The sequence below is a fragment of the Ornithorhynchus anatinus genome, chromosome 8 (assembly GCF_004115215.2).
Source record: "Ornithorhynchus anatinus isolate Pmale09 chromosome 8, mOrnAna1.pri.v4, whole genome shotgun sequence".
Taxonomy (NCBI): Eukaryota; Metazoa; Chordata; class Mammalia; order Monotremata; family Ornithorhynchidae; genus Ornithorhynchus; species Ornithorhynchus anatinus.
The window spans coordinates 60,978,426-60,990,472 of record NC_041735.1 but is presented as its reverse complement, the minus strand read 5'-3'; the positions used below and the strand labels follow the sequence as shown (position 1 = coordinate 60,990,472).

General features: G+C 40.4%; 1 non-coding gene across 1 annotated transcript; it reads left to right on the top strand.

Annotated features, from left to right (window-relative positions):
- The first annotated feature begins 2,376 nt into the window (after positions 1-2,376).
- On the top strand, positions 2,377-2,514 carry LOC114814047. Its single transcript, XR_003761790.1, has one exon. It is a non-coding gene; the product is annotated as a small nucleolar RNA SNORA7 (small nucleolar RNA).
- Positions 2,515-12,047: the final 9,533 nt, after the last annotated feature.

Sequence of the window (12,047 nt, the reverse complement as noted above, 5' to 3'; positions counted from 1 at the left end):
AGCACTCTATGAAGCTCTGTGATTGATATAAGATAATCAATCACACTGCAGTCAAATGCTGTATATAACCTCTCCCCTCCCCCTACTTTCTTTGACACACTCACAGAACTTCTAACAGTATTCTGATAGCTAATGCAACTCCTAAAAGCTGGATTTATAATTGTCATATCAGTTAATCAACTGTGGCATTTACATAATTAAACCCTCAGGATCAAGAATTTCAGCTTTGCTGTGAGTTTTCCATATTAGTTGTCATGAAAGTGATTGTGAACCCCCCTTCATCAAAATGTAATAATTCAATTTAACTATCCTTGAAACTACTATTACAAATTTTCTGCTAATGCAGTTACCATTGACAAGTGGAGACCCATTTTTCCATGTAATTTGGGCAGAATTCTAGTCCACAATGGTAACACTGAAGAGAGTGATCAACTGCTTAAAGCAAAAGTCAATCATTCTAATCGTGAACATTTTCAGAATTTGAAACTGACTTCAGTTATCCTTAACCTCAACCTAAGAACAATTGTCAGACAAGAAACAACCTTGAGGGATCTGATTAGTAGCAATCAGTCTTATTTATTGAGCACCTGTGTGCAGGGCACTGTTCCGTGCACTTGGGAGAGTTCAAAACAGTGACATGACACATTCCCTGCCCACAGTAAACTCATAGTCTAGAGGGAGAGACAGACAATATAAGCAAATAAATTACAGATTCATACAAAAGTGTTGTGGGGTGGGGGTTGGGGATGAGGGGTTGGTGAATAAAGGGAATAAATCAGTGTGGCACAGAAGGGAGTGGTAAAAGAGGAAATTTAATTAGGAAAGGCCTCTTGGAGGAGATGTACCTTCATTAAGGCTTTGAAGATGGGGAAAGTAATTGCCTGTCAGATATAAAAAGGAGGGCATTCCTGGCTAGAGGCAGAATGTGGGTGAGAAGTCAGTGGCGAGATAGATGAGATCGAGGTACCATGAATAGGTTGACATTAGAGGAGAGAAGTGTGAGGTCTGGGTTGTAGTAGGAGAGTGGTGAGGTAGGGAACAAGGTGATCGAGTGCTTGAAAGTCGATGATACGGAGTTTCTTTTTGATGCAGGTGTGAAAGAGCAACCTTGGGAAGATTCGTACACCCTGAAATAGAGAAGCGAGAGCTGAGAAAGCTTTGATTGGTCATGACACATTCAGCTTCTCCTCCAGGGTGTTCTGTGATGTCACTTACTCTGACCTTGTGCACATTGATGCGAGGTTGGTTTTCTGCTCCTTTCCTTGAGGCTGCACCATTGGAGCTCACTCTGCTCTGATGAACAGGGCTCTATTTGATTCTGTTTCTGAGGTACAGTCCCTATGCAGTACAGCATGGAGAGCAATCAATCAGTCAATCAATAGTACTTATTGAGCACTTACTGTGTGCAGAGCGCTGTACCAAGCACTTGTACCAATACAACAGAATTGTCTACATTCCCTGCCCATAGTGAGCAGGCTTTTTTGGGGGGAAGAGACAGACATGAATATAAATAATTTATAATATATAATTTATAGCTACATATAAGTTCCGTGTGGAGCTGAGGGAGTGACAATTTGGTATCTGAACTGTAGCTTCCTTTTTCTTTGCTTTTTTGGGACAAGGAACATTTCTGCTACTTCTGTAGGACTGGACTCTCCCAAGTGCTTAATACAGTGCTCTGCACTGTATTGAGCTTCGTTTGGGTGCAGACCATTGTGCATAGGATACAAGAGAATTAAGATCCATAATCCCTGCCTTCAAAGAGTTCACAGTCTAACAGGGAAACAGGAACAGAACAAATAGTAGGTGGAGGAACAGTGGGATATGAGTCCGTGTACATGAGTTAGTGCTTAATAGGACATTAAGATACATACTTGGGTGCTACATGAAGTTGGGAGTAATAATACTTTAAATATTTGTTACAGCATGTATTATAGCACAAGCACTGGGGTAGATATAGTATATCCAAAATGTACACATTTTCTGCCTCTCACAAGGCTCACAGTCTAAATATGAGGGAGAAGAGTTATTGAATCTCTGTGTTACAGGTGGAGAAACATAGTCACAGATACTTTTTAAGTGACTTGTCCAAGGTCATGCGGCAGGCAGATGGCTGAACTGGGATAATGACCCAGGACCTCTGACACCCAGGTCTGAGCAGTTTTTACTAGATCATAATGCTTCTTTAAGGGCTTAGATAGCATAGAAGTGGTGAAGTGGTAAGTGAGGGAGGAGTATAAAACAAAAAACATTCCTTTTCATCAAGGGCAGAAACTCTTACCATATATTATGATGTCTGCACACAGTAGGCATTCATATACTATTGTTTTAGGTGCTAAATCATTCAATATTTAAATTTAGGTAGCTTAGATGACTCCCATCTCAGGGTCATACCTGGAGAGTTTCTAGTACTCTACCAATCTTGGCTATGGGAGGGAGAGTCAAGCAGAGACATACCCATTCTGTTCCTAGCTTGGGCAGTGGCTAGCAAGTGGAAGGCAATCTGCTACAAGTCAAAACTCACCTATGCTGGGCAGCAGCAGCATGGGAGAGACTCGAGGGCGGAGTCTTGAGTTTACTGGGAGGAAGGCGGCAATGGTAAACCACGTGCCTATTTTACCAAGAAAACTCTATGGATCCACTACCAGAATGATTGCAGATAGAGAGTGGGACATTCTGAGAGAGATGTGTCCATGGTGTTGCTATGGATCAGAATCGACTCGACTGCATAAGACAAGACAAGTTTAAATGACACAACACTACTGAGAGACAGATGTTTTCTTTTTAGGTTCTATTTTTTAGGTCCAACACCAGTTGTTCCTAACAAAAAATAACAAAAACAATAACTATAGGGTTGAGAGTTGGTAGAATTCAAACTGATTTCAACTCAACTCTGAGATCAAAATATTTGTCGAAAGCATTCTTAGGGGAAAATATTTGGAAGAATTAAGAAGAATAAAGCAGATGTGAAAACATACTAGAAGACTAATGTGTACATTCATTTACTGATATCATATATCTTTAAAAGGTTTATTTACCAAAATGGACCTTTCAGCAGAAAATAATCCTCATTTAAAATGTATTTAACAAAACTAATTTTGATTTTTTTAACGTATGTGACACATAATGGTTTTAACCATAATCAGATCATTTTACTTCAAAATGAATTAAACTCATCTGGATACTTTTTCAGTTGAAATTAGTCTAAAAAAACCCTACACACCAGGCTTGAACATGTTTGAATTTTAAAAAGCTCTAAATTAGCATGTCAGTAGTAGTATCTTTTAGTTCAGTTTGGAAAGAGTTGAAAGTACAGAGCCTGTGATCTCAACTCCTCTGTTTCCCTAGAAACAGTGACATTTCCATTGTGTAACAGATTCTTGAGGAAGTATTTGAAATTCCAGTTCAAGGGTGCTGCCATGTGTGTGCATTTTATACAGTAAACCTCAAAGATCATCAGCAATCTAGTCTTTTGAACCAGCCATCCATTTGAATAATTAACAGAAAAATATGATACTTGAATGTTTGTTTTCTTTTTAAATGATGTACTTAGCTTTTTTCACATGTAAGACACAACTTCTTTGTGACTTACTGCATCTGTAAAATGCAGATTAAGACTGTGAGCCCCATGTGGGACACGGACTTGAAAGGTTTTATCTACCCAGTGTTTAGTACTGTGCTTGGCACATAGTAACTGCTTAATAAATTCCATAAAAATTAATGTTCCTCTTCTTTGCCTTCTTTAATCTCAAGTGGCTCTAAAGGTTTTACTACACATTTGGGAACTAGCTGACATTATGAAACTCTTAGACTATGTATAATAATAAAGAAGATATCAGGAGTAGATTTAGTTCCAAGTGGAAAGGGAAAGTAATGGTTTCTTTTCCACTTCTTCATTCCTCCTTCCTGCAAAAAAAGATGAGGAGATGTGAAGACCTATACAATTCCACTTTTTTGCATTGTGGTGAAATGAAAGTATAGGGTACAGTTGAATAAACAAGAGTTGGCTTTTATAATAATCATAATATGGCTCCCTCAGTCCTGTGAACCCCCAGTCAAAATTCCAACAATTCAGCTTTTCCTATTAAGGCCTAATGAAGAGCGTGGAAAATCCACTCTGAAGATTCAAAGGTTTAGGCTTTTTGCAATATGCTTTCAGAGCACAGCCTGGAAAAAGTTCATCCAACTTCTCAAGTTGGGTGGGTTTTGCACAATTTAGGATTTTGTAAAGAAAATTGGGCATAGATTTCATATGAGTTGTTTTTCTGGTTTTGATTTCAAAGGATGTCTCCTTCTCGGGCTGTGGTTTATGTAGTTGGATTACTGGTCTCAAGGCAGTCATTTAATTCATATTAACTTCTTTTACTTCATTATTTTGTAATTGTGTTTACACGAAGTTTTTTTTTAGTCTGTTCTCCACATTTCCCTTCTTCCTCCTCAAGAAAAGAATAAGCCCACCAGAATCCCAAATCTAAAGAGATGGCTTAAAAATGTATTTTACCAGCAACTCATCTGCAATCTCCTTAACAGATAAATATATGTCAAGAAGCAGTGTGGCCTAGGGGAAAAAGCATGGGTCTGGGAGTCAGAGGACCTGGGTTCTAATCCCAGCTCCGCCACTTGTCTGCTGTGTGGTCCTGGGCAAGTCACTTAGCTTCTCGGTGCCTCGGTTCCCTCATCTGCAAAATGGGAATTCAATGTCTGCTTTCCCTCCTACCTAGATAGCACAAATAGCATTGCTTTTAAAATTATTATTATTAATTTATTTTAACAATCTTGTAAATGTTTCTGTTTGTGGTCCCCTTTGGAGTGTGTCTTGTGGGCGTGGAATGTAACATTTATTCTTTATTTCTCCATAGCCTAGTGATCAAGAGATGCTGCTACTATTTCAACTGCAGCTAATACTAATAATACTATCCCCATTTATTCCTGTATTCACAATGTTTTACCTTGCAGGCTCCCCAGAGTAAAAGGCTGGGATTTGGGATAGGGGGAAGCAAGATGGACACAAACACTGATAAAGGCTTGACTACCAGAATGAAACAGAATCAATCAAAGGTATTCATTGAGTCCTTACTGTCTGGAGAGCACAGCGTTAAGGAGGTTTACCTAGGCCTAGGATACTATGGCATAACCTTCCTGGTGGCCTAGAGGTGTTGACACCTCAATATTAAGGTACTAAAGTCTTTCTTGCATGCCATGAGGGCCCGTGTGAGCTAGTAGTGGATAAAACTTGGGACTGGGAGAAGGGAGATCCAGGTTCTAGTTCCCCCTCTGTTACTAGCCTGTTGTGTGACCTTGGAGAAATCACTTACATCTCTGTGTCTCAGTTTTGACACTTGAAAATGGGGATTAAATACCTGGTCTCCCTTCTTCGGAGACAGGGTTGAACCTGAACTTGATTATCTTGTGTGTATCAAACTCTTAGCATGATGCTAGACAAGTATGAAGGACTTAATAAATACTATCATTATTATTCACATAATTTTTGGGTGTCTATGTTAATAGCAGAAGTTTAGTGCAGTGTCCCTTAATCTGGGAAGCAGTGTGGCTTAGTGAAAGAGCATGGGCCTGTGACTCAGGGGAGCTGGGTTCTAATCCTGGCCCTGCCACACATCTGCTGTATGACCTTGGGCAAGTCACTTCATTTCTCTGTGCCTCAGTTACCTCATTTCTAAAATAGGAACTGTCTTCCCCTCTCTGATATAGACTGTGAGCTGCATGTGGGACAGGGACTGTGTTCAACCTAATTATCTTGTATCTACCTCACCATGGGCCATGGAGTTCCCCTCATTCATTCAATAGCATTTATTGAGCACTTAGAGAGCACAAGGTTTAGCTGAATAAACTACAGTTTTTTGTTTTTGTGTTTATAATATGGCTCATTTGATACGAGTACATGATCCCTGCTGTAAAGGGGCTTCGAGACAGGCTGATATAATAGTATAAATATAGTGGAAGCAGGAGAAAACATTGGTAATAGAGATTAAATGAAAGAAATTCAGAGCTTCATCTTTAGGAAAGCAAACATCTAAGGCTTAGGCCAACATACAGATTGTAAAATGAGACTTGTAGAAGGACAGGTAAAATTGAAATCAACTACCCATACTCTGGTTATCTGAGCAGCCAATTGGAGGAGAGGTTTAACCAGATTGGCCAATTTGTGTTGTATATCAATCATATTTATTGTGCACTTATTGTGCTTGCTGTGGGCAGGGAATGTCTATTTTTGTATTGTACTTTCCCAAGCATTTAGTACAGTGCTCTGCACACAAAAAGCAATCAAAAAATACGATTGACTAGCCTAAACGGTTTGGAGAGTACAGCACAACAATATAATAGACAAATTCCCTGCCCACAGTGAGTTTACAGTCTAAAGGGAGAGACAGACATTAATATAGATTCATAAATTATGTATATGCATTTAAGTGTTGTTGGATTGTGAGGAGGGGGCAGGTGATGAATAAAGGGGGCAAGTTAGGGCAATGTAGAACTGTAAGCCCGTCAATGGGCAGGGACTGTCTCTGTCTGTTGCCAATTTGTACATTCCAAGCGTTTAGTATAGTGCTCCGCACATAGTAAGTGCTCAAATACTATTGAATGAATGAATGAATGAAAAGAGGAAATAAGGGCTTAGTCAGGGAAGACTTTTGGGGGCAGATGTGCCTTCAACAAGGCTTTGAAGGTGGTGAGAGTAATTTGTGGTGAGAGTAATTTTCTGTGGGACACGAAAAGAGAGGGTGTTCTAGGCCAGAGGCAGGAGATGGTAAAAGGTTGGTGGCAAGATAGATGAAATCAAGGTACAATGAGTAGGTTGGAATTAGGGCAGCAAACTGTGTGGGCTGGATTGTAGTAGGAGAGCAACAAGGTGGGGTAGGATGGTGCAATGTGAACGAGTGCTTTAAAACCTATAGTCAGGAGTTTCTGTTTGAGGAGGTTGATTGGCAACCACTGGAGGCTCTTGAGGAGTGGGGAAACATGGTCCGAATGTTTTTGTAGAAAAAGTTTCTGGCAGTAAAGTGAAGAATGGACTGGAGTCGGAGAGACAAAAGCCAGGGAGACCAGCGAGGAGGCTGATAGAGTAATCAAGGTGGGATAGGATAAGTGCTTGGATTAATGTGGTAACTCTCTAGAAATTTGATTTAAATGAGAAAGTCCTCAATTAGTTTGGGCAATCTATAATGCAATGTCTTAGGAGGCTCTTCGAGCAGAGTTTGACTGAGGAAATGAACTACTCAGCACTGTTGCCCAAGAACGTCTTATGCTATCTCATTCATTCATTCAATAGTATTTATTGAGCACTTACTATGTGCAGAGCACTGTACTAAGCACTTGGAATGTACAATTCTGCAACAGATATAGACAATCCCTGCCCAATGATGGGCTCACAGTCTAACTGGGGGAGACAGATGGACAAAAACAAAACAACATAATCACGATAAATAGAATCAAGAGGTAACTCAATACCTCTCTTCCCCTCACTTCCTTCTTTGCTTCCATACATCTAACTCCACCAGGACCCCCCTGCTGCCTGGGGACAACAGAATGAAGGATGCTGCTCTCCAGGTAACTAATGCTGTTGGTGTCAATTGCACGCTGGGAGAGAAGGCCAAGACAGTAGGTTACCTCTTGTGGATCAGTGAGACTGTCCTACCTGATAAACTTATGTCTACCTCAGTGCTTAGAACAGTGCTCAACACACAGTAAGCCCTTAACAATTACCAAAAAAAAAACCCCAACAGTCCCTCTGGACTGTAAGGATGTTTTAAGCAGGGAACATGGCTACCAACTCAGTTATACTGTACTCTCCAAAGCGCATAGTATAGTATTCTGCATACAGTAAGCTTAGAAGCAATATGACATAGTGGATACAGCATGGACCTGGGAGTCTGAAGATCACAGGTGCTAATTCCAACTCTGCAGCTTGTTTATTGTGTGGTCTTGGGAAAGTCACTTCATTTCTCTGGACCTCAGTTACCTCATCCGTAAAATGGGGATTGAGACTGTGAGCCCCAGGTGGGATAGGGACTGCATCCAAACTAATTTGTTTGTATCCACCCCAGAGCTTAGTATAGTGCCTGGCACACAGTAAGTGTTTAACAAATAGCATAGTTAATAAATACCACTGATTGATGGTTAGGAGTTTCTGCTTGATCTTAAAAGGAATGAGCAACTGTTCGTGGTTCTTCTGCTACTGTTTCTTGAACCTAATTTCCTTTAATTTCATTGATATCAAGCAGATGTTTCAAAGAGAAATATAAAGGCATAAATACTACTCTTAATTTTTACTTTTTAGTTATTAATAATTGTGACTGTTCAACAAAAAATATTGAGTTCAATTTTAGGCTTTAATCACTTTTCTCTTCTGGATTCCTCTTTTAAGAACTTGATATTTGTCCCCACAGCACTTATGTTTGTATCCATAATTTATTTTAATGCCTGACTTCTCCTTTAGACTATGAGCTCTTTATGAGCAGGGAACATGTCTATCAACTAGGTTGCACTGTACTTTCCTAAGTGCTTAGGACAATGATACGCACATGGTGAGTGCTCAAAAAGAATCATTGATTGATTTGCTTGGTGTGAAAAAGAAGACTGTTTTCTACAAAGTAAGATATGATAACCCTCTCAGGGTCACACCTGGAGAGTTTCCAGTACTATACCAGTCTCGACTACAGGAGGAAGAGTCAGACAGAGGCCTACCTATTCCTTTCCTGGCTTGGGCAGTGGCTAGGGAGTGGAAGGCAATCTGCTACAAGTCAAAACTCACCTGCGAGTGGAGGGAAAATCTTCATTTATTGCACGGAAGGAGGCAGTGGTAATCCACTTCCATATTTTTACCAAGAAAACTCTGTGGATACGCTACCAGAATGACTGCAGATGGACGTTGGGCATTGGACGAGAGATACATCCATGGCTTTGCTATGGATCGGACATGACTCAACAGCATAAGACAACAACAACAAGATATGTTAAGAGGGATTTCCTACCTTATGTAAAACTAAACATAGATTTTTTTTCACTCACCTTCTGTAACTAATCCTAGCTGACACTGACATGATAAACAGAGTGTATATTTTGTTGGATATTTTGTCCTAGTTGAAAAACTTGTTGACCATATGATCAAAGCCTGCCAAAGTTAGTATTGCTTTCCAGATATCACAGTAACTTTAAATTGGTAATTAAGATCACTTATGAGACCATTTATGTCTTTTGGTGGTAGTTGCTACCTTGGCTACTCTTATCATTCTAACAGCTACAAGAAATACAATGCTTGCATTCCAGGACTTGCCATAGCAACAGAAAAAACCTACAGCTGCAATTTTAGACCTGAAGCAAAAGACTGAGGTAATTTCAGTCCCTGGAGCCTTAGTAAATATTAATTGCAAATAAGAAATCTAGAAATAAATCAAAGTCTATTCCCTCTTATTGATGAGTCTTTTTTATGAGGCAAATTGTACTACTTTGAGATATACTGAGACTGAGTTTTATTGTATTGGAATATATCCCTAAAGCAATTTTTCCCTGGCCTGAGCTTACATCAACTATTAAACTAAGTTGTAGCAGCCAAAACCAGGCCTTTAAGGAAATCAAACTTGGGGATTGATAGCTGAATAGAGAAGGTTTCTGACAATATTTTCCCATTCACTTTTTTATATAAAATACTGAATCACACACGCAAGTTCTCAGAAGAAATCACCTAGTTTACAGACAGAAAAACTGAGGTAGAGTGATTGAAACTGATATATCTCACAAGAGGAGTCTCTTGCTGAAATTTCTTCCTAAATAAAAAGAACAATTTGTCCAGCCCTTTTCTTTTCCCATGGAGAATTTTATGTGGGTTTGTTCAGCCGATGCAATTATCTTTGCAGAGCAGGTCCATCTCAACACATCTTAAGAAATCTCCCAGGCTCTACTTACACCAGAACATAGTGTTGGGGGATAGTAGTAATGGCTCAGTTGAAAGAGCCTGGGCTTGGGATCAGAGGTCATGGGTTCTAATCCTAGCTCCGCTGCTTGTCAGCTGTGTGACTTTGGGCAAGTCACTTCACTTCTCTGTGCCTCAGTTACCTCAGCTGTAAAATGGGGATTAAGACTGTGAGCCCCATGTGGGACAACCTGATCACCTTGTATCCCCCCAGCGCTTAGAACAGTGCTTTGCACATACTAAGTGTTTAACAAATACCATCATTATCATTATTATGACTCATCTTTGTAGTAGTAATAATGGGATTTTTTGAGCACCTACTGGGTATAAAGTAGTGTGCCTACACTTTGGAGAAGTATAAAATAAACCCAGGTTACCTCCTCAGTAAAATGGGGATGTTAGACTGTGAGCCCCATGTGGGACAGGGGAGGTGTCTGATCTGAGACTCTTATATCTACCTAAGTGTTTATTTTTGTGGTTTATCATTATGATATTTGTTATGCACTTTCTATGTGCCAGGTACTGTACTAAGTGCTGAGATAGATAAAAGATAATCAGGTTGGACACAATCCCTGTCCCACATTGGAGCTCAAAGTCGAAGTAGGATTTAATACCCATTTTACAGTTGAGGAAACTGGGCCATAGATAATAATAATCTTGGTATTTGCTAAATGATTACTATGTGTCAATCACTGTTCTAATCATTGGGAAGTGACTTGTCCAAGATCACACAACAAATAATTGGAAGAGCCAGTATTAAAACCCAGGTCTTCTGAATCCCAGGTCCACTCTCTTTCCACTAGGCCATGTTGCTATAGTACAGTACTTGGACATAGCACTTAATAAATACATGTATTATCATCATCATTCTCATCACAAGACATAATCCCTGCCCACTTTGAGCTTGTACTCTAAATAGTGGAGACAAGTATAAAAATATTTACAAGTAGAATCTAAAGAAATCCCAGTGCTAAGAGTGAAAGCTGAGGACTTCCTTCTGGCAAACTCCCACCCCTTTCTTTGCTCAGGATGAAGAGTTGGCTGATTTTCTTACCACTAAGTTTTGCGTTGACCAGAATGGAGTTGGTAGTACAAGTACTAGTTGTCCAAATCCTTCTCAGTCTCTGGATCCTGCCTCACCATGGGACCCTTGGGATACTTGGGACCCAACAGTCATGCATCAGAGGGCAAATGAAGCTCCCACTGCTGGGAGTAGGTGTTGACCCATCCTTTTCTTGCTGGAGAGTATGGGTCTATGCATACTGTATGGGCTTTGCAGGGCAACAGGGTTTGGAGACTCCCACTGGTGCAGAAGGAGAGTGGTGGATGTAAGAGTGCTCTAATTGCTATTTAAGAGAGAGAAAAATGGGCATACCCGTAGGTAAAGATGCACAGACCTTTGGGTTAGTTGGGTTTTCTGGTCTGCCTCTACCTGTCCCTTGTCTTTTGAACACAAATCTTCCTCCTTGTTCCAGCTGACCAGGCAGGGGAGCCTGGAAGAAATGTGTGAGAAGCGGCCATGAAAGTAGACTGGAGAACAGTTTCTATCTGGCGAATGTGGTGTCACTTGTCTCCCTGTAGATGACATAGGCAGCTCCCCTTACATTCTGGTCAGAATCCTTTCCTACTGTTTCCCTTTGCTGTTGCAGCACTGTTCTACTGACTTGCATTCAGCATGGATCGGTTCTCTAAGATTATCTGTTTTTGGGCTGTATTTTCACACTGCAAGAATTGCAATACAAGCTGGATTCAGGTTAAAGGTGATCAAAAGTCTATGGATTGGTGGTCCTACTTGAGCTCATTCTGCGGCACAGCCTCTTCACCTCGTAAACATTATCGAGGGCTGGGAAACCCAGTGTGTATGGTGAGTTTGCTGACCACAGAATTTTTTACTGGGTTTAATGTGGTGTATACCACAAGATAGGCACGAGTGCATTTTAGTACCCATAGATTCAGATGAATTCTATTTCACTATGCTCATCAGAATTCCCTTTGATGTCAACGGGAGTTAGGGATCTAAAAGGAGGAGGTAGAAAACCAGATGGCCTTGTTTTTGCAGTGTGAAGCAGCGTGGTCTAGTGGAAAGAACATGGGCCAGAGCATCACAGGACCTGGGTTC